The sequence below is a fragment of the Hypanus sabinus genome, unplaced genomic scaffold (genome assembly GCF_030144855.1).
Source record: "Hypanus sabinus isolate sHypSab1 unplaced genomic scaffold, sHypSab1.hap1 scaffold_1339, whole genome shotgun sequence".
Classification (NCBI taxonomy): Eukaryota; Metazoa; Chordata; class Chondrichthyes; order Myliobatiformes; family Dasyatidae; genus Hypanus; species Hypanus sabinus.
The window spans coordinates 28,210-47,613 of NW_026779409.1; the positions used below are offsets into that span (position 1 = coordinate 28,210).

A 19,404-nucleotide genomic window follows, 5' to 3' on the forward strand; every position below is an offset into this window, starting at 1 on the left:
TCAATGAGATGCCCCTCTTATCCGACTAAAGTCCTGCGATTTAACACCCAGAGCGCACAAATATTCCTTGCACGATAACACTTTCATTCTTGTAATCATCCTTGTGAATCTTCTTTGACGCTCTCCAATGCCAGCACATCTTCTCTTAGACGAGGAGAACAAAGCGGTTCACAATGCTTAAGGAGAAGCCTCACCAGTGACTTACAAAGCCACAACATCTCACACTTGCTCTTATATTTCTAACCTCTTGAAATGGATACTAACATGGCATTTCTCTTCCTTATCACCGATTCAATCTGCAAGCTTTCATTGAGGATGTTCAGCACAAGGACTCTCAACTCCCTCTGCATCTCAGATCATAGATTTTATTCCTGTTTAGAAAACAGTCCGCACATTTATTTCTAATTCGCAAATTCCCAACATTGTATTTCATTTGCAACTTTCTTGTCCATTCCCCTAATCTGTATGTCCTTCTGCAGCCTATCCGTTTCCGTAACGTTACGAACCCCTCTACCAATCTTCGTATCATCTGTAAACGTGGCAACAAAGCCATCTATTCCATCATCAAAAATATTTATATACAGCATTAGAAGAACTGGTCCCAACATCGACCACTGCGGAATAGCACTAGTCACTGGCGGGCAACCACGTTATTAACTTTCCTGTAATACCAAGTGTTCTTAACTTTGTAAGCAGCCTCTTGTGTGGTGCCTTGTCAAAGGCCTTCTAAAAGTCGAAAGATAGAACATTCAATGCATCCCCTTTATCTATCCTACTTGTCAACTCCTCAAAGAATTCCAACAGCTTTTTCAGGCAGGATTTACCCTGAAGGAAACCTTGCTGACTTTGTGCTACATGGCCTGTGTGTAACCAAGTACTCCATCACCTTATTCTTAAAAAAAAGTTGACGCCAGCATCTTTCTAATCTCCGAGGTCAGACTAACTGGCCTATAATTTCCTTCCTGCTGCCTTCCTCCTTTTTTAAAAAGCGCTGTAATTTTTTTTTATATTCCAGCACTCTGGCAGCATGCGAGAATCCAATAGTTTTTGAAAAGAAAAAAACATTTCTGAGCCACCACAATCTCTAATGCTACCTCTTTCAGAACCGTAGATTGAAGTTCCTCTGGTACAGGTGACCTATGTGCTTTTAGGGCTTTTTACTGCTTTTTGAACACCTTCTCTCTTGTAGAACTAACTGCACCCATTTCTCTCCCTTCACACAGTACAACGACAGGCAAACTGCTAGTGCCTTCCACTGTGAAGACTCAGGTAAAATATTTATCAGTTCATGAGCCATCTCCTTGCCCCGTTATTATGTCTTAGTCACTCATTTCTCAGTGTCTCATTTTTCTTTTATTTTTAACATACTGTACTTGAAAAAAAATACTATCCTCTTTGATACTACATGCCGGATTGCTTTCATATTTCATCTTTCCCCTTTTAATGATTTTATAGTTGCTCTCTGTATGCTTTCATAAACTGTCTGATCCTCTATCTTCCCACTAATGTTTTCATTGTTGTATGCCCTTTCTTTAGCTTTTACAATAGCTTTGACTTCCTTTGTCTGTCTTGGTTGTACTATTTTACAATTTCGGCATTTATTCATTTTTGGAATACACATGCCTGGCATCTTCTCATTTTTGGCAGAAACATTTCGCATTATTCGATCGAGTTCTCTAAATTTTCTTTTCAGGACCTCATTGTTTTCCGGAATGGCCACAGTTGTATTCTGCCATAACTGGCTACTTCCATTTTTCCTGACGGCCACCCGACTCATGCTATTTCGGAGTGACTACTGCCCTGTATCTTTGATCAGTTATATACTCGCTCTCGATACAAGCCGAAGGTCCAACACGAAGAAATCTGCAGATGCAGGAAATTCAAACAACAACACACACAAAATGCTGGTAGAACACAGCAGGCTAGGCAGCTTCCTTAGGGAGAAGCGATGTCGACGTTTCGGGCCGAGACCCTTCGTCAGGACTAACCTAAGGGAAAGATAGTAAGAGATTTGAAAGCCATTGAAAGCCGAAGGTAATCCAATTTTTGCTCCAGATCGCTAATAGATCTTTAGGGAGCTGCTGCCAAATGCACTTCACGCAGATGAATTTCCCCGGGAGACACAGGGACTCTCAGCTCACCAACTTGCGGCATGAACAGCACCCCACAGCACTTTAAATGGTATAGTAAGAGAGATAGGAAACAAAAATGAAACCTTAACAGACGCTTTACACAGAGCCGACGCGTCCTCAGAGACGAATGCCCCTTTGAGACAAAGGCTAACTCTTGTACTCTCGCCAACGGCCTACTCCTATAGAATGGGAATTTGACGTGGCGGTTGATGTTTTGCGATAATTTATTAATAAACGCACGTTCAATCTTGTACTTTGTTCTTTCTTGATTATTTAAAGTCGATTTTGGGAACTGCTGGAAATGGTTCATGCTCTGGGATAATCTAATGTCCATGTGGTTGTGTCAGCAGATTTAAGGATGCTTACGGATTTGGTGATGCGCGCAGATTGATGAGAGTGTCGCCTGGTATGTGCGCGAAAGGGATTTGGTGCCACACACGGAATTGGTAGTGTGTTCGGATTTGAGCATGTGCGCATGTTTGGTAGTGTGTTCGGATTTGAGCATGTGCGCAGGTTGGATAGTGTGTTCAGATTTGAGCATGTGCGTAGGTTGTATAGTGTGTTCGGATTTGTGCATGAGCGCAGGTTGGATAGTGTGTTCGGATTTGAGCATGTGCGCAGGTTTGGTAGTGTGTTCGGATTTGAGCATGTGCGCAGGTTTGGTAGTGTGTTCAGATTTGAGCATGTGCACAGGTTGTGTAGTGTCTTCGGATATGGTAGTGTGCGCGGGTTTGGTAGTGTGTTCGGATTTCATCATGTGCGCAGGTTGGGTAGTGTGTTCGGATTTGGGAGTGTGCGCAGGTTGGGTAGTGTGATCGGATTTGAGCATGTGCGCAGGTTTGGTTGTGCGTTCGAATATGAGAATGTGCGCAGGTAGGGTAGTGTGATCGGATTTGATAGTGTGCGCTGGTTTGATAGTGTGTTTAGATTTGAGCATGTGTGCAGGTTTGGTTGTACGTTCGGATGTGAGCATGTGCGCAGGTTTGGTAGTGTGTTCGGATTTGAGCTTGTGCGCAGGTTGAGTAGTGTGTTCGGATGTGAGCATGTGCGCAGGTTGAGTAGTGTGTTCGGATGTGAGCATGTGCGCAGGTTTGGTAGTGTGCTCAGATGTGTGCTTGTGCGCAGGTTTGGTAGTGTGTTCGGATTTGAGCTTGTGCGCAGGTTGAGTAGTGTGTTCGGATTTGAGCGTGTGCGCAGGTTTAGGCTTGTTTCGGTGCCTTTGCGTGTCCATGGATTTCTGCGTGGCTGTCGATTTCGGGTTGTGTCACATCTCAAAGTAGTTCAATTTTTAAGGTCTTTAATAAACGCACTTTAAGCATTGAACTTTGTTCTCACTAATTATTATCAGGCGAATGCTGTTATTTTGTGAACTTTTAAAAAGGATTCATCTTTGAAAATCAAATGTGCATACATGGGTGCCAGCTGGATTGGTGGTGCACACGGTCTGAGGGTGCTCACGGATTTGGACGTGTCAGTGGTGAGGAATGTCAAGGTTGTATCATGATAAGCACTTCATTAATGAATACTGATTTAATTTTCTACTCTTCTTTTACTCTGATTTTTAATTTGGTGATTGCTACTTCGTGAATTATCTGAAATTATTCCTCCTCTCGGATAAGTTATTGTTTATCTGGAGGGTGTAATTTGGGGTAATGACAGATATCAAGGTTGCTTCGTTTACAGATACTTTAATAATTTAACAGTGAACTTTGCTCTTGCTATTTTCAATGCGGATTAAGCCTTCTCGTGAAAGAAATAGGATTAAAATGATTCTCGCTCCGGGATAAGCAATTGTTCTGTAAGGTTCGCACTCGGTTTTCAAGGTGAACAAAGATTTGGAGATTTGCACGGCAAGTTTCAGTACTCACGGATTTGGGGATTTCCCAATGTCGGGACGGAGTGGTATCAGTGCCGGACTTGGGAGCGATGGCTCTCCAGTTCGAATCCACCCGGCTCCCATCCGTGCTGGGTTCAGCATCGAGCTCGCAACGCGGCCTCGTAAAAACAAGAAAGCCTGCTAAAAGAAAACACCGTCATGACGGCGTCGTGATGACTGCACTCGGAGTTAAGGGCTTTCTTCTTCTTCTTCTTCAAGTCATTTGAAAGCGGACACAGCTATTTTGTGAACTGTTTCTCACAGAGATGTGGTGCCTGCGGATTAGCAGTGTGACGTATATGAATGTTGTTTAATTTATAGATATTTTCAGAATCATTGCACTTTGACGTTTCAACAGTATTCCTGTTACTTTATGGTGGAGGCAGACAGTGTGTGAACGGTTTCAAATGATTCTTCCTCCCGGATACCGTTCAGATCATGTTCGGAGGTGGCAGCTTGTTTGGGATCCGCACTTAACTGGGGATTGCACAGTGTTAAGGTAAAGTCGGCATATATGGGATGCACAGAGTTTTGGGGGCTGCACATGGATTTCAGCATGCGTGCAGATTTAGGCGTGCACTCTGCCAAGGGGGTACTCGCGGATTTGGCGATGTGCGCAGATATAAAGCCTGTTATCAAATAACTGGCTGTGCACAGATTTGGAGTTACCTACAGTTTTGGGGTGCGTACGGATCATTAATCTCGAAATGCCCCCATTTTTGAAATATTTTGAAATGATTCCTGCTCTGGAATGATCTATTATGGGGTGTCAGCGTGTTTGTGATGTGCACCTATTTCAGCTTTGCGCAGATTTAGTGCCGTGCCTACCAATGTAGAGATGCACGCCGATTCGGGAACGCTCTTTGATTTAGGGGTGTGTAGCCCAATAAAGGGATAGTTATAGAATTCGGAATTCTAATAGATCTATGGTGTCGGGGTCAGAGAGATAAGAGTGGTGCCAGAATGGGACCAAGTTGATCTGAGGGCGGTGTGGCAATCTGTAGATAAAATTGACGGGCTCAGCGTGGGTGCAGGAAGCAGCACAATTCAGTCGTCAGTGGACTGGCAACACCAATTCAGTCGTGAATGTAGGGGCTGTACGCGTAGAGATGAGATGATAGGCCGGCGAATGAGGGACGAGCACTGCAGCTGTATAATGGACACTTTCATGTAATTACCGTTTGGGAGGTGTGAGTGGAACAAGGTTATCGCAGGGCCCAAATGGGCAAAAATTGACCGCAGTGGATAAAACTTCTTTGGTTTCAGGTCGGGTGACGCCGCAATGTCACGAGTTCTTCACAAACATCGGACCGAGTGGAGATTTCACCACATTTTTCAACTGTTCCCTGAACTTCGTCTGTGTAATGGCGTAAAGGGCAGTGTTTGTACAACAGCTCAGGAGCTGCAAAATGACTCCCAGCTCTCGCAGCGAATCAGGTGGACGCACATATGTGGCAAAAGCATATAGCCGATGCCACACAGAGTACACAGTGAAAGGTGCCCACAGCACGATGAAATTGCCCGAGACGATCAGTAATAAAACCAGGGATTTCCTGCGTTTCTCCATCTCCGGGTCTCTGGAACTCGGTCTGTTGCCGGTAACCCTGAGTCTCCTGCGAGCTCTGCTGATGACTAAGATATGCCTGACGGTGAGGCCGTTCGTCAGCAGTACCAGCATAAATGGTAATACAGGGGTAAGGAAGTAATAAAATAGTTCAATTGGTGTCGCGATATTCAAATAATGCCCTCTTACCCTACAAATAAATGGAACAGCTATCCACGTGTAGTACCGTGAGAGCCTAAAATACCAGTAAATATTCTTTAAAAAACCAATGGCACTCACTGTCCCGAAAACTACGGCCGCGGTTTTCTCTCTGCAATATTTTGATTTCAGCTTCTGGCAACAAATGGCGATAAACCGATCAAAGGTGAACGTGACGGTGAACCAGACCGAGCAGTCGGTTGCAGTGTAAAGGAGAACAGAATGGATATTACACCCCTTATTCATTGATCGGAAGAAAACGTCGAATGGCATGTACATAAGTGGAATTTTGCTCAATATCAGGTCCATGATAAGAACCAGAAGATCCGCCGCTGCCATGGCAACCAGGTAGCAAGTGGCAACTCAGGAGAGGCCGCACTTTTCCCGAGACAGGATGAATATGGTCACCGTGTTCACTGCGAAGAAAGGAATCAATCAGGGTAAACACATCAGGAAGCGTTTTCTTCAAACAAGCATATAAACTAATCCACTTTTCAGTAAGTGACAATGCCAGAACAGTACGTACCTGACAGAATAATACAATCGTCGCGACTACCATTCAATTAAAATTAAGCAGTTTTGCAAATCTGTGTGCACTCAATGCCGTCTGTTGGACCGACGATCAGTGAAGAAACAGAGAGCGGAGATTTCAGATAACCATGACTGGCGATTGGTGGATTTTGTTCTTCTTGAGGCAAAAGCACTGAATGGCGCATTAAATCTGCGGCATCTCAACTGTCGTGAACTAAGTGTCCCATTAGATAAAAAGCAGCTTCCCGTCACTGCGCGTCACGCAGGGCACAGGCATTGGCAAATGGAGTAGCAACCCAAAACCCATTTATTGCACCTAACTTCCAGTGTCCTGACCTTTTGGGACTGAACATTTCCTTCAAATTATTCCGCGAGTCTCCCCGTCTCTCTTGTATGTTTGTCCTTATATTCGTGTTGTATTTGTTACAGTCTCAGTTACGCTTTACTTTCTCCGCAACAATGAAGTTGATTTGTCACCATAACAATACGTCATCATCAATATTTCAAGAAATTCCAGTGGTCTATCATCTGTTACTTGGGCTTTAAAAACCGTCAAATGCAACTGGTGTGAAAGTATACAGTAATGGTCTTCGCATTTTATAATGTTTAGGATCCCAAATAGAAAATGCAGTTTTAAGAATACAGTGGGGAGGAAGATGGCCAAATGTAGAAGAGGGAACTCGTGATGACATTCGCGGAGAGAATGTTTCCTTTGCTTCAGTGGAAACGCAGGCTGACATGAAAGCTGGAAAGTTATAAACGATTTTATTCAGTTAGTATTCCGACCGATGTTGTTTCAAACGACCAGGGAGAAATGGAGGAGGAGTGTTCACGATGAGGTTTCTTTCCTACGAGGAGACAGATAATAAGATATACTGTTGTCGTAAACCTGCTCTGGATAATCACAACTGTCAGCACGTATTTCCTTAGACAGGAGTCCTGGATTCAGTAAGTTATCCAAGCACATGCAGCAAAGATTTGCTTAATTATCAATTGGGATGCGTGCCAGCAGCATTAATTATTATTATGAGAGATACACGTCAGAAGGAAAATGTGTGGTTAACTGTTGTTTTATAAATTTTCTTTAGAAGGGACTCACCGGGAAGAGCAATGAAAGCGAGGACTGGGTAGAAAATCACTTGAATGGCGATTAAAGCATTCGTGACTCGAACATCTGCCGTTATCCCTTCATCATCTGCAAAAATATATGGAACCATCCAGAAGATATTTTTCCCATTTCCTGTTATATTCCAAGCTGTCCTTCCAGAATTCTGATCCATGACATAACTAGATAGTCTGTCGTTACTTTCCCTCTTTGTGCAGCTCCGGATCTCTGTCCGTGGCAGGAGAGGCTGCTCCCACTGAAAGTGGGGAACTGAGAGAAAGGGACTCTTATTAATAAGAGAGAGAAAGCCTCCGGTGACGTCAACCGTATAACTTGAAAAGATGTTATTTATTTTCCATGAAATGACAGAAAGTGTTAACCCTTGGTTTACCGGGTAGCTGCTATACGTCTATTACATATACCGGAATTACCAAATTAATTAAAAAATAACTAAAAATATTTCGGTCGACTTAACTGAATATAAAGTAGAAAAATGGTCCTTAAGTAATAAACAAATGTATGTATTTACTTTTAAAATCCCGTGAAAGGAATGAGGTAAATTAGTGAAAAATCACATTTGATTCTTTCGTGATGTGTGTAAAATGCGAAATGCAAACAGCGGTTCTGAAACAGCGGCATTAGCTCAGGATATGTCAATTTTATAAGAGAGAAAGACTATCAGCTTTTCTCGAAGAAGGAGTTATCTTGGTAGCCGGGAGTAGCGACGAGGCAAGAACGTCAGACATGCGGAGGAGAGGAAGGCAGGAGGTGAGAGAGAGGAAGGCAGAATGAGAGACAAAGAATGATGGAATTAACTGTCGGCAGCAGGGTTCCGTCCGGCACAATGTAGATCATATCACTGAGTGGTCGATAAGTACTCTTCGCACGCAGTCTTTGCACTTGTGCTTTCACAAGTGGCTGATTAGTATTTCTCATGTCATCCTGATATAGTAGTAACTTAATAATATTCGACATGTGCACTCTGTCTCACTTTGCTGCAAATCCTCATGCTGTTAAATCAGAAAGAAACAAGGAAAAATGGTCCTCTTACTGTCTATACCCGTACCCGTATCCCACACAAGAGGACAGGCCGCAGTCATATAGACATTACCACTGTACGGCAGCTGATGCTTTTCCGCTGGATGTAAACAGTCGATATGTTAGAAAACGCTTCAATCCAGGGGCATCATCACCTTCTTATGAAGTGACTTTGTATTTATTGGTGATGCTCTACGTTTGTACAACTTACCCTCGATTGAAGCTCTCACAAAAACCAACAGCCACCAGTGCTCCTAATCGTTTGTTCAGATTATTTTACTATGCCTTTTTCCCCCTTTGTGTGCCTTCTTGGAATGTTTCGTGTTTTTGAACAGTATCCACCTTCATATATTATTTGCAAAAAAAAAAAAAATTCCTTTCCCCCTGAATAATAACATGGCTTATTTGTAAGACTTCAAAAGGCGAACGAGAACTAAGAAGCACGTCTCTTCTTGACTGTTATTAATCTCTGCTGTGGTTTCCAATGAGCTTCTCTTAAAGCTTAGAAATGTAGAAACAGCAGAGAGGACATGTTTATTCATCTGGCCATTTGACCGAAATGTGTTCAAACCTGGAGAGGGTTTCATTAACAGGTTACAATAAAACAGATTTCTTCGTCAGACAAAACATCAGGCAAGCACAGTTTTTGCACAGTTGGTGTCGAACTAAATATATTATTAGATTATTCGGTTGTCACCATTTCGTCCAGCCACTGAACATATTTTTTTATTTTCATCTGCTGATCAACTGGACAGTGATCAGATTTAGATTTGAGCGCATAAATCATAATTTTTTTTGGTGTAATTTCAACAAATTCCTTTTACGGATGTCTAACTCTGTGCAATAAACACTCCCTTTCCCCGGTCTGCTCGGAGTGCAACCACAGTCTGATGCAATGGCAATGATCAAACACAACGAGCGTTCTTCCCCAACAGCTAGTGTTTACTGATTTCCTTGTGTAAGATCAATACATCATTTGATCTTAACTTTTTGTGTGCTAGGAATCCCATTAATGATAGGAGATGAATTATTAATTACAAACGTTGTGCATAATCACTCAAAGAGTTGACATGCAGGTAACGAGAGCTCTACAATTCATCTGCTTCTACCACAGGCCACGAACGTATCAATCAGCCCTCGTATAAATGAGACAATCTTGAGTTACGTCACGCCCCCAAATGCACGGAGAGTCTGCAAGACCGTGCGCAGACACCTATTCGACGATACACCCTAAATCAGCATGCATCCCTGCTCAAACCCTCATATGCACATGTGATTATCCCAGCTAAAATATATTTAAACAGCTCACCAAATAATCGCCTCCACCTGAAAAAGTTGCAAGAACAAACAAAATGAAAAAAAATTGAAATCAGTCACACGCACAAATCTGCCGAAATCCACAAACCCATATATATCGATACACCCATTAATCTGTGCCAAACCCGCACACACTCCCAAATCTGTGTGCCCACAAAACATTTACACAGCGCCAAACTCACCACATGCATAATTGATTATACCAGTTCAAATCTTTCAAACAGATGAGAAAATAGCTGGATACACATGAGAAAGGTATAGTGAAAATAGAGTTCATCATTCAAATGCATTTATTATAAAGATATCTATAAATGAATCATGCTTGAGATTGTCATAGCTCCAAAATAACCGACATATTCCTTCCGTTTGAACCCATTTTCACCACAACCCGCTGAAATCTGCTTTCATTGTCAGATCCACACGCACCCAGGTATCAGGTCCGCAGCCCCAAATCCATGTGGCCCACCCAGTACACCTGCAATGCAGAAAGTAGTGTGCATCTCCTAATACACGGACACCAGCCAATCTGTGTGCGCCCCCAATATTCGCCGGCAGACGCAAATCTGAGCACATCCCCAAATTCATGTGCAACCCCATATTCGCCGAGGCACCGCCTAATCTGTGCACATCCCGATATCTGTGCAGAAGCCGAAATCTGCTCGCCCGCCACTTGCACATTAGATTATCCCAGAGCAAGAACAGTTAGACAAATTGGTGTCTTCATTTTAAAGAATAGCAAGAGCAAAGTTCAAACTTCAAAGTTCCTTGGGATTTATCACATCCGCAGATCGACCGACTCGCTGAAATCCGTGTGCTCCCTTAAACCCGGCGAAACGCCCGAATCTGTGCGCACACCTAATCCCAGTCCACCAAAATATTCTACAAGAGAAACGTAAATCTGTGCACACCCCAAATCTCGGGCGTACCCTGTTTGGCATACAGACCCTTAAAGCGTTTCGCATCTCCAAATTATGATGCATATTTGTCGACAAATGCTTTAAGAAAACGCTTCCTTGTGTGTTTACACTTATTGATTTCTTTCTCGGGAAAAGTGCGGACTCTGCAGAGTTGCAAAACACAAGAACAGAGATCAAAATTCAAGTTAAAATTATTATTGGCGTATCTATAAATGAAGCAACTTTCACCTCCAAATCGTTAGACACCGCAGATCTACGATAACCCCGAAATATGTTCGCACTCACAGATCCATATCATGACACCAGGCTTTGACCCAAGCCCCGAAGGGTCAGTGCTAATTCTGTGATGGATGTGTCTCATAGAAACATTGAAAACCCATAGCACAATATAGCTCTTTCGCCCACAAGGTTTTGCCTAACATGTCCCTACTCTAAGCTCCATGTACCTATCTAAAAGTTTTTAAAAGACTCTATCATATCCGCCTCTACCACTGTTGCCGGCAACTCATTCCTCACACTCTCCACCCTCTGTGTAAAAAACTTACAGCTGACAACTCCATTGTACCTATTCCCCAGCACTTAAATCCTGTGTCCTCTTGTGGCAACCATTTCAGACCTGGGGTGGGAGTGGGGAACCTCTGACTATACACACGATCAATGCCTCTCATCATCTTATACTCCTATCAGGTCACCTCTCATCCTCCGTCACTCCAAAGGGAACTGGCCGAATTCACGCAATCTGATTTCATAAGGCATGTCCCAAATCCAGGTAAAATGCTTGTAAATCTCCTCTGCACCCCTTCAATGGTTTCCACATCCTTCCTTTAGTCTCAAACGTCGACTCTGTTCCTCCTCATATATGCTGAATACTCCGAGAGCTTGACAGAAAGCCGTGAATAGCATGATAAAGTATATTGGTAACGGCTTTCGAAATTGAAGGCTGATGATCAGTTGCAGAGCGTAGAGTAGAAATTAAAACATATTGTGGAAAGTAGAATGGAGCGATCTAAGTTACACCAGATATCAGGTGACAATGCTGCGCTCGCGAGGTAGACTGAGAAAGGGCACTCACCCCCAGTCAGAATATTCAGTGAATACAAATCAGCTGGGCCCTTTCAGCGGTTGGGTCAACGATCGACTGGATAGTTCGGAAGGGTGTACAGCCGGGGAGAGGTTTTTGCAGTCATTCTAATAGAGACCTACCCCAGCCCTATAATGTACACCGATGAGAAGGCGTCATCCACTCAGCTTGCTGCTGACCATGGGGTGTTTAGAACCAGAGTGCAAAGCAACAGAAATGAGGGCGTCGCTTTAGAACGAAGATGAGGAGCAAGATCTTTAACCAGAGGATGGTCGATCTGTGGAATTCATTGCCGCAGTAAGCAGTGGAGTTCAATTCTCTATGCGTACTTTAGGCAGAGATTTACGGGAGAAGGCAGAAGATTGAGGCTGAGAGGGAAAATGGATCATGCATGATCTAAACACGGAACAGACTCGGTGGGCCAAATGACCTAATTTTGCTCCGTTTGAATTTTCCACTTGGTCTAAGTTGATTAGGTTAATGAAACAAGAGAAAAGGACAAAAAAAAAGATGCTGTTTTGTTAGGAATATGAAGGCGTGCGTTAAGTACTAGAATGGCTGCTGTTGATGATCTAATCACGGGAAAAAAATACCAAAGCCAATTACATTAAAATACACTTAATCTATTGTGTAAATGTGAAATAATGTATAATAAAACAGCATATTTACAATACACTCAAATAATGAAATATTACAGACTCAACAGCAAATATTGGCGAAGAAATGATAGATAACATTTATGCTGCTCAAATACGAAACCTTAACCTTTGAGAGATGAAGTACAAACACAACAATGAGAAAGCCTGGGAGAGTATTGATATGCAGAAGGATCTTGTGTCGGAGTTCGATCGAGGACAATAAGATTATAGCGATAATAGTCAGCGTAGATATTTCCCCGCCGAATGCCAGAAGGTTACTTAATTTGTGATAGGGCGAAAGAACCGCAAGGTTAAAAACAAAACACCGCTGGGAATTGTGTACAGACCCCGAAACAGCAGTAATGATGTGGCCTGCAAATTACAACGGGAGGTGGAAGATGCATTCTGGAAAGGCCATGTTTCAATTGTCATGGAGAACTACGATATGGATGTAGATTGGTGGATATCTGGTGAGTGCTTCATTACGGGATCCATAATTTCTAGAATATCTACTAGATGGCTTATCAGAGCCCCTCGTGTTTGAGCTCAATGGATCGGCTCTTCTGGACTGGGGGATGCACAATGAACCAAAATAGTTAAGAGAGCTCCAGCTATCAGAATCCTTAGGAGAAAGTGATCATAACATGATCGAATTCCCCCTGAAATTTGAGAAGAAGCTAGAGCCAAATGTATCAGTATATCAGTGGAGTAATCGGAATTACAGAGGGTGAGTGAGGAGTTGGCCAGAACTGATTGAGAAAGAAAAAAAAAACACTGGCAGGGATGACAGCTGAACTGCAATGTCTGGAATACGTGGAAACAATCTGAAAGGCACAAGATATATACATCTCAAAGAGAAAGAAAAACATTTTAAATAAATGATGACACTACCATGGCTAACGCCACGGCAGAGGATCTGAATGCGCATTTTGCATCAGTCTTCACAGTGGAAGACGTCTGCAGTAAACTGGACATTCAAGAGTGTCCTAGAAGTGAAATTTGTGCAGGGAAAATTACGACTGAGAAGGTGCTCAGGAGGCTTCCTCCTCTGTGAGTGGATAAATATCCTGACCTGATGGAAAACACCCTCGGGATCTGAAGGGAGTAGCTGGAGAGATTGCAGAAGCATTAACAATGATCTTTCAAGAATTGATGAATTCTGGCATTGTACCGGAAGACTGGAAAATTTCAACTTGCAAATGTTACTTCCCTATTTAAGAATAGTGGGAGGCAGCAGAACGGAAACTAGAAACCAGTTAGCCTGATATCGGTGTTTGGAAAGTTGTTGGAATCGATTGAAAGGAATGAGATTACCGAGTATTTAGAGGCACATAGCAAGGTAGGCTAAAGCCTGAAAGGAAAATTCTGTCTGACAAACCTGTTGCGATTTTATTGGGAAATTACAAGCAGGGTAGTCAAAGGAGATGCAGTAGAAGTGGTGTACTTGGATTTTCAGAAAGCCTTTGACAAGGTGCTATACGTGAGGCTGCTTAACAAGATAAGAGCCCATGGAATTACAGGGAAGTTGGTGAAGCCAGGGAAGCATAGGTTGGACAAGAGGGCACAACTTCAGGATTGATGAATGTCCATTTAGAATTGAGATGAGGACAAATTAGCTTAGTCAGAGGGTGGTAAATCAGTGGAACTTGTTACCACGAGCGTCTGCGGAGGCCAGAACATTCGATGTATTTAATTCAGGAATAGATAGGTTCTTGATTAACTAGGTCATCAAAGAGTATGTGGTGAAGAGACAGGGAAGTGAGGATGACTGGAAGATTTGGATCAACACATGATTGACTGGTGCAGCAGACTCAACAGGCCGAATGGAATACTTTCACTTATATCTTATGGCTATCTGGTCTTAATACGGGATTTCAAAATGAAAATAAAAAGCAAAAGGGAGGGTGAACAATTGAGCAAGAGTAGTGGGAGGTTGGAGCACTGGAAAGTGATTATGAAGGGAAAGATCGAGTACGAAAGTATGATAGCGAATAATATCAGTAAGGACATCAATCTCTTCTTCATATATAAAAAGTAAGAAAAATAGCAAGACTGGACATCAGATCGCTGAACAACGATGCTGGAGATGTAGCACTGTGGGACCATCAAATACCGGAAGAACTAAAAAAATATCTTGCATCAGTCTTCGCTGTGGAAGACACTAGCAGTGTGTTGGAAATTTGTGGTGTCATGGGTATGAGGTGTGTGAAGTTACCATGACGGGAGAGTAGGTTAGTGAGTAACTCAAATATCTGAAGGTAGATCAGATGGACCATACGGTGTAAGAGTTGGCTGAAGACATGGTTGACGTATTATAAATGATCTTGCAACAACCACTCGGTCTGCAATGTTTCCGGAAGACTGGAAGATTGTAAATCTCACTTCACTTTTCAAGCAGGGAGAGACAGAAGAAAGGAAAATCTAAGCCATTTTTTTGACCACAGGGGTTGGGAAGATGTCCTTTTCACCACAGAGCTGGCGTGTACAGAAGACTCGAGATCCTCGGTGATCTTTATGCCGAGGAATTCGAAACATTTCATCCTCTCAACAACAGATCCATTAATGTCAATAGGAACTCAAGGTAAGAAGCAATTCCAGTGGTCACATCAAACACTGTGCCAAAAATCTTCTGTTTGGGCTTTCCCGAAGCTTCGTACTATCCTCCACTTCTAGTGTTCCCGATGGTGAATTCTCACTCTGAACTTCGACCCATCAGCGAGCGTCTTGGCAAAGGATGGGAATATAAGTCGACACTGAGACCCGTGTTTAGGTAGGCGATAAGGAATAATTGTTAACATAATTAGCACACACAGTAACGCCTCCAGCCTGGTTTTCATTTGAACATTCATGTTTTATTCAATATTTGTAATCATTTATCAATTGTATAGAACTCCATTTTTCCCGATTATGGTGTGTGGACCAAGCTTCATAATATACGCTATTGGGCTGCTTCTCAAATAAAACTATTGTATGTTTGCATGAATTTGGGTATTAGTGTTTGTAAAAGAATGTCGATTTGGAACAGTGCAAGCCGAAGGAGAGTGGTCATTCACTGAGTACATGTACAGATATTTGGCTCATTTCTGAACGCGTCCCACTTACCAGAAAACGTCCATCCCCAATCGACACTTGTTAAGTGTTTTTGATACTGTCAAAATTGACCTTTCTCCAATGAAAATTCTCAACACACGAAAGCTCGTTTACATATTTACATTGAAACCAATGGCATTGTGATCACGAGTTACGAGTTCGTTAGATCAAGCTTTTATCTCTTGCCCCGACTCATTAATTTCATAATAGTATATAAAGTATCGCAAACGCTCTCTGCAGCTAGTAAAAATCATGAACACATTGGACGATCTCCTAACGCGGGGCCGAATGGTCTACTTCTGCACCTATTGTCTATTGTCATATAGTCCTTTAACAGTGTGGAATTAACAATCAACGTGCGGAATGTTAAAAACACCTACTCTAACAACCGTAATGATTTGCAATAAACAGCGATATCTCCTCAACATTGGCCGTCAAAGTACTATTGACTATTGTGTGGCTAGTAAACTATCCCCATTAACGTGATCATACCTTTCCCCTTTTTCAGTTTCACTCATAAAACCACAATAGTTTAATTCTGCATCTGTCCTGACTGAAGTCAGCCGTGACATTTTCGCTGATTATTAACGCTACTTTTCCTGCTTTAGTCCATCCCGCTCTATCACTCTGAAACAAAGAAACTCAGTGATACTGAAATGCCAGACCAGACTCTTCTGCAACCAAGTCTCATAAACGGCTAAGTTACCATGATACCAGGTTTTGATCCTAGCCCAGAGTTCATCGACTTATTCTCCGATACTTCTGCGACTGAAGTATACGCAGTGCAGAGCACTAGTCGTACCTTCCTGCCTTTGTGTGAGATCTTATCAAAATGTCGGTACAATCTCTCCACTAACTGTTCTGGCACGCTCGTTCCCACCTCCCTACAAATGTTATTTAAACTTAATCATGCAGCGCTAGCTAACCTTCGGCAGGATATTATCATTTCTAGTTCACGTGCAAATCGTCTTTATCAATGGGTCTCAGGTTCCCTGGAAGAGAGATCAATGATCGAAAAATCGTATGGCCTCCCTCCTGCACCAGACCATTAGCCACGTGTTAATCTGCATCATATTTCCTGTACTGGCCTGATAAGGACGCGGCACGAGTCGCCGTCAGAACCCCGAAGATCCTGCCCTACACCTCAGCACCTAAATCTCTGAATTTCCATTGCAGAAATTCGTCACTGTTCCTACCGATGTCATTGGCACCGAGCTGGAGCCAACCCCTGCCGGCTCACGCTCCTACTGGAGAATGTTCAAGACTTAATCCAAATACTCCCTGACCCTGGCACACGGGGGGCAAAATACCATCCAGGAATCTGTTCTTCCCTTACCAGTCTGAGTCACAGACCATACTCAGTGCCAGAGATCCGACCTCTATGTCTTTCCCCGTCCAGGTCATCCAACCAGAAACGCATCCAGGTGTTGCTGACGGTGATGGCCGTAGAGATAGTCTGCACTGGGTCTTTAAAACCTTTTTCCTCCTGATTGTCACCCAGTTTTCTGTGTCCTTCACCCTGGCTGTCCTATCACTCTATATGCGCAGGTCCATCAGGTCCGAGGCTCTGAATGAACCGGAGTTCATCCAGCTTCAACTCCTGCACCCCAGGGCGGATTGCTACACGCTGCAGCTGTGAGCACTTCCGGCAGGAGTCGTCATCAGGAACTCTGGAGGCCTCCCCGTCTTTCACATCCCGCGAGGAGCCTTTTACTGAGTCGATGACATCCAGAGCCTGTCCCTGCCCTGTGTTAATGTGTTCAGTGCCGTTAACACTGGATCAGAGAACCTGAGCGAATTACGTTCTGTAATGCGTCTCATCTCTCAGAAAGGCCGCTGCTCTAACGTCCAAAACACCCTGCTTCTGTTTCCTCTCCGACAGATTAAACATTGATCTACAAGCCTGAGCAACATTCTGACTGTAATAACTCATCCGTGACGGAATGATGAAACAAACACAGGAGACCAAACGGCCTTTCTGCACGATGTCTTATGTTCTTGCGAAACTTGGCACATCTTCGCTTTCTTCCACAATCATCAGATTATTGGGCCTTGTAGTCTACTTAACAGCATCCATCTGTAAAGCAGCGCTGCTCGGTATCATTGAACAACCGGTAATCAGTTTCTGTTGACATTGTTGCGATCAACTCCCACCCAGTTTTCAGATTCAGTCCTGTCTATAAACGTTTATTTCTCTGCTTCCCTAAATGTAAAATTATTGAGTCTTCCAAGCGTTCTCATCCATCTCAGCAAACATCCTTCACAAATTCTTGCCGAGACGCGTCTCACGAGTCTTCGTTTTGGAATTGTTTTACAGCTTTACTTTCCACAGAAGTTGCCTAACCTGAGAAAATTGTAACACTCTCGCTTTCATTTCCGATTGGCAGGTCGATATGCGTGATTGTGTGTATATAACTTTGCTTACAAGTCAGGCATTCTTTCCGTTCTCAAACACACATCAAAAGTTGTCAGGGTGGCCGAGTGGTCTAAGGCGCCAGACTCAAGGAATGAAAGTCGTTCCACCAAACGGGAGTGTTCTGGTCTCCATCTGGGGTCGTGGGTTCGAATCCCACTCCTGACATAATTTGTCTTTAAGCATTCAATCGAGGCGACGTTATTTCTGCAAACAAACCTTGGGTTGTTGAGGTGGATTAGAAAAACTGTTGGAGGATAAGATTATGTTTTTGACACTGTCCATCGCATTACAATAGATCACCGTACACCGAACTGTGGGTAAGTGATTTATTCAGAAACAATTTCACGGTGAAGGATCTCGTCCCGAAACGCCGACTGCTTACGTCTGTCCATAGATGCAGCCTGGTCTGCTGAGCTCCTCCTGGCATACTCAGCTGATCAATATAGTTTCTAAAGTGAAATGATTGGTCGTCGGAATATTCAATGGTTGGGCATGTAGTGTACACTATCACCTTTTGATCAAAAGTCCGGTGTCGGATGGGTAGTAACTGTTCTTGAACGTGGTGGTGCGAATCCTGAGGCTCTTGTACCATCTACCCAATGGCAGCAGCGAAAAAAGAGCATGGCAGGACGGTGACGACCTCTGACAGTGGATGCTGTTTTTCTATGACTGCGTTTTATGTGGATGTGCCTAATGTTTGGCAGTGCTTTTCCCGTGATGGACTGGGCAAAATTCAATAAACTTTTTAAAGATTTTCCTTCAAAGGTACGGTATTTCCGTACCCTGTCTCAATGCAGACAGACAATATACTCTCTACGAAACCTCTTTAGAAGCTCATCAAGGTTTTTGATCTCATGCTGAATCTCCGCAGTCTCCTTAGAAAGCAAAGGATAAAGTCATTCCAACAATTTAAAGTTCCAGACGCGCCCCGCCTCTGATCCTTCAAGGAGAACTGGCTCAAAAACCTCTGGTTTTCCCTCTGCTGAAGACAACAATCAGTCCTTGGTTTTGCCGACATAAAGTTATGGATTGTTGGCACATCGTGTTTGAAACGATCCCCTCTTAGTTGAAATGTATGCCCTAAGAGAGGATCGTTTAAAGACTTGTAAACCCTGGAATGGAGATAACTTTTGCATGCACTACCAATATCTATGCCTGAAAATCTAAGAAACGTCTGTCGGATTCCCCCTCACCTCCGATGGTCCAGAGAAAAAGAACAAGTTTGACTAAACTCTCGTTATTGCACAAACCGTCTATTTCAGGTAGCATCTTGGTGATGCTCTTCCGCACACTCTCCGAATCCTCGTCATCCTCTCTCTGGAGGATGGCCTGAACGGGGTGCAGCTCAATTCCAGTGCTGTGATGCTGTACGCTCTGATTCCGCACATGCTCGCAACCTGAGAAAATGCATCACGTCCATATTCATTTCGAATCCCAGGATATAGAGTGTTTGTATGTATACCCTCTCATCAAAGCAGTCATTCAGACTATTCCGAAATTC

The 19,404-nt window shown here is 43.2% G+C and overlaps 1 non-coding gene across 1 annotated transcript; it reads left to right on the forward strand.

The window, feature by feature from the left end:
* Positions 1–17,954: 17,954 nt before the first annotated feature.
* trnal-caa (transfer RNA leucine (anticodon CAA)) lies at positions 17,955–18,068 on the forward strand. Its single transcript has 2 exons — positions 17,955–17,992; positions 18,034–18,068. It is a non-coding gene; the product is annotated as a tRNA-Leu (tRNA).
* Positions 18,069–19,404: the final 1,336 nt, after the last annotated feature.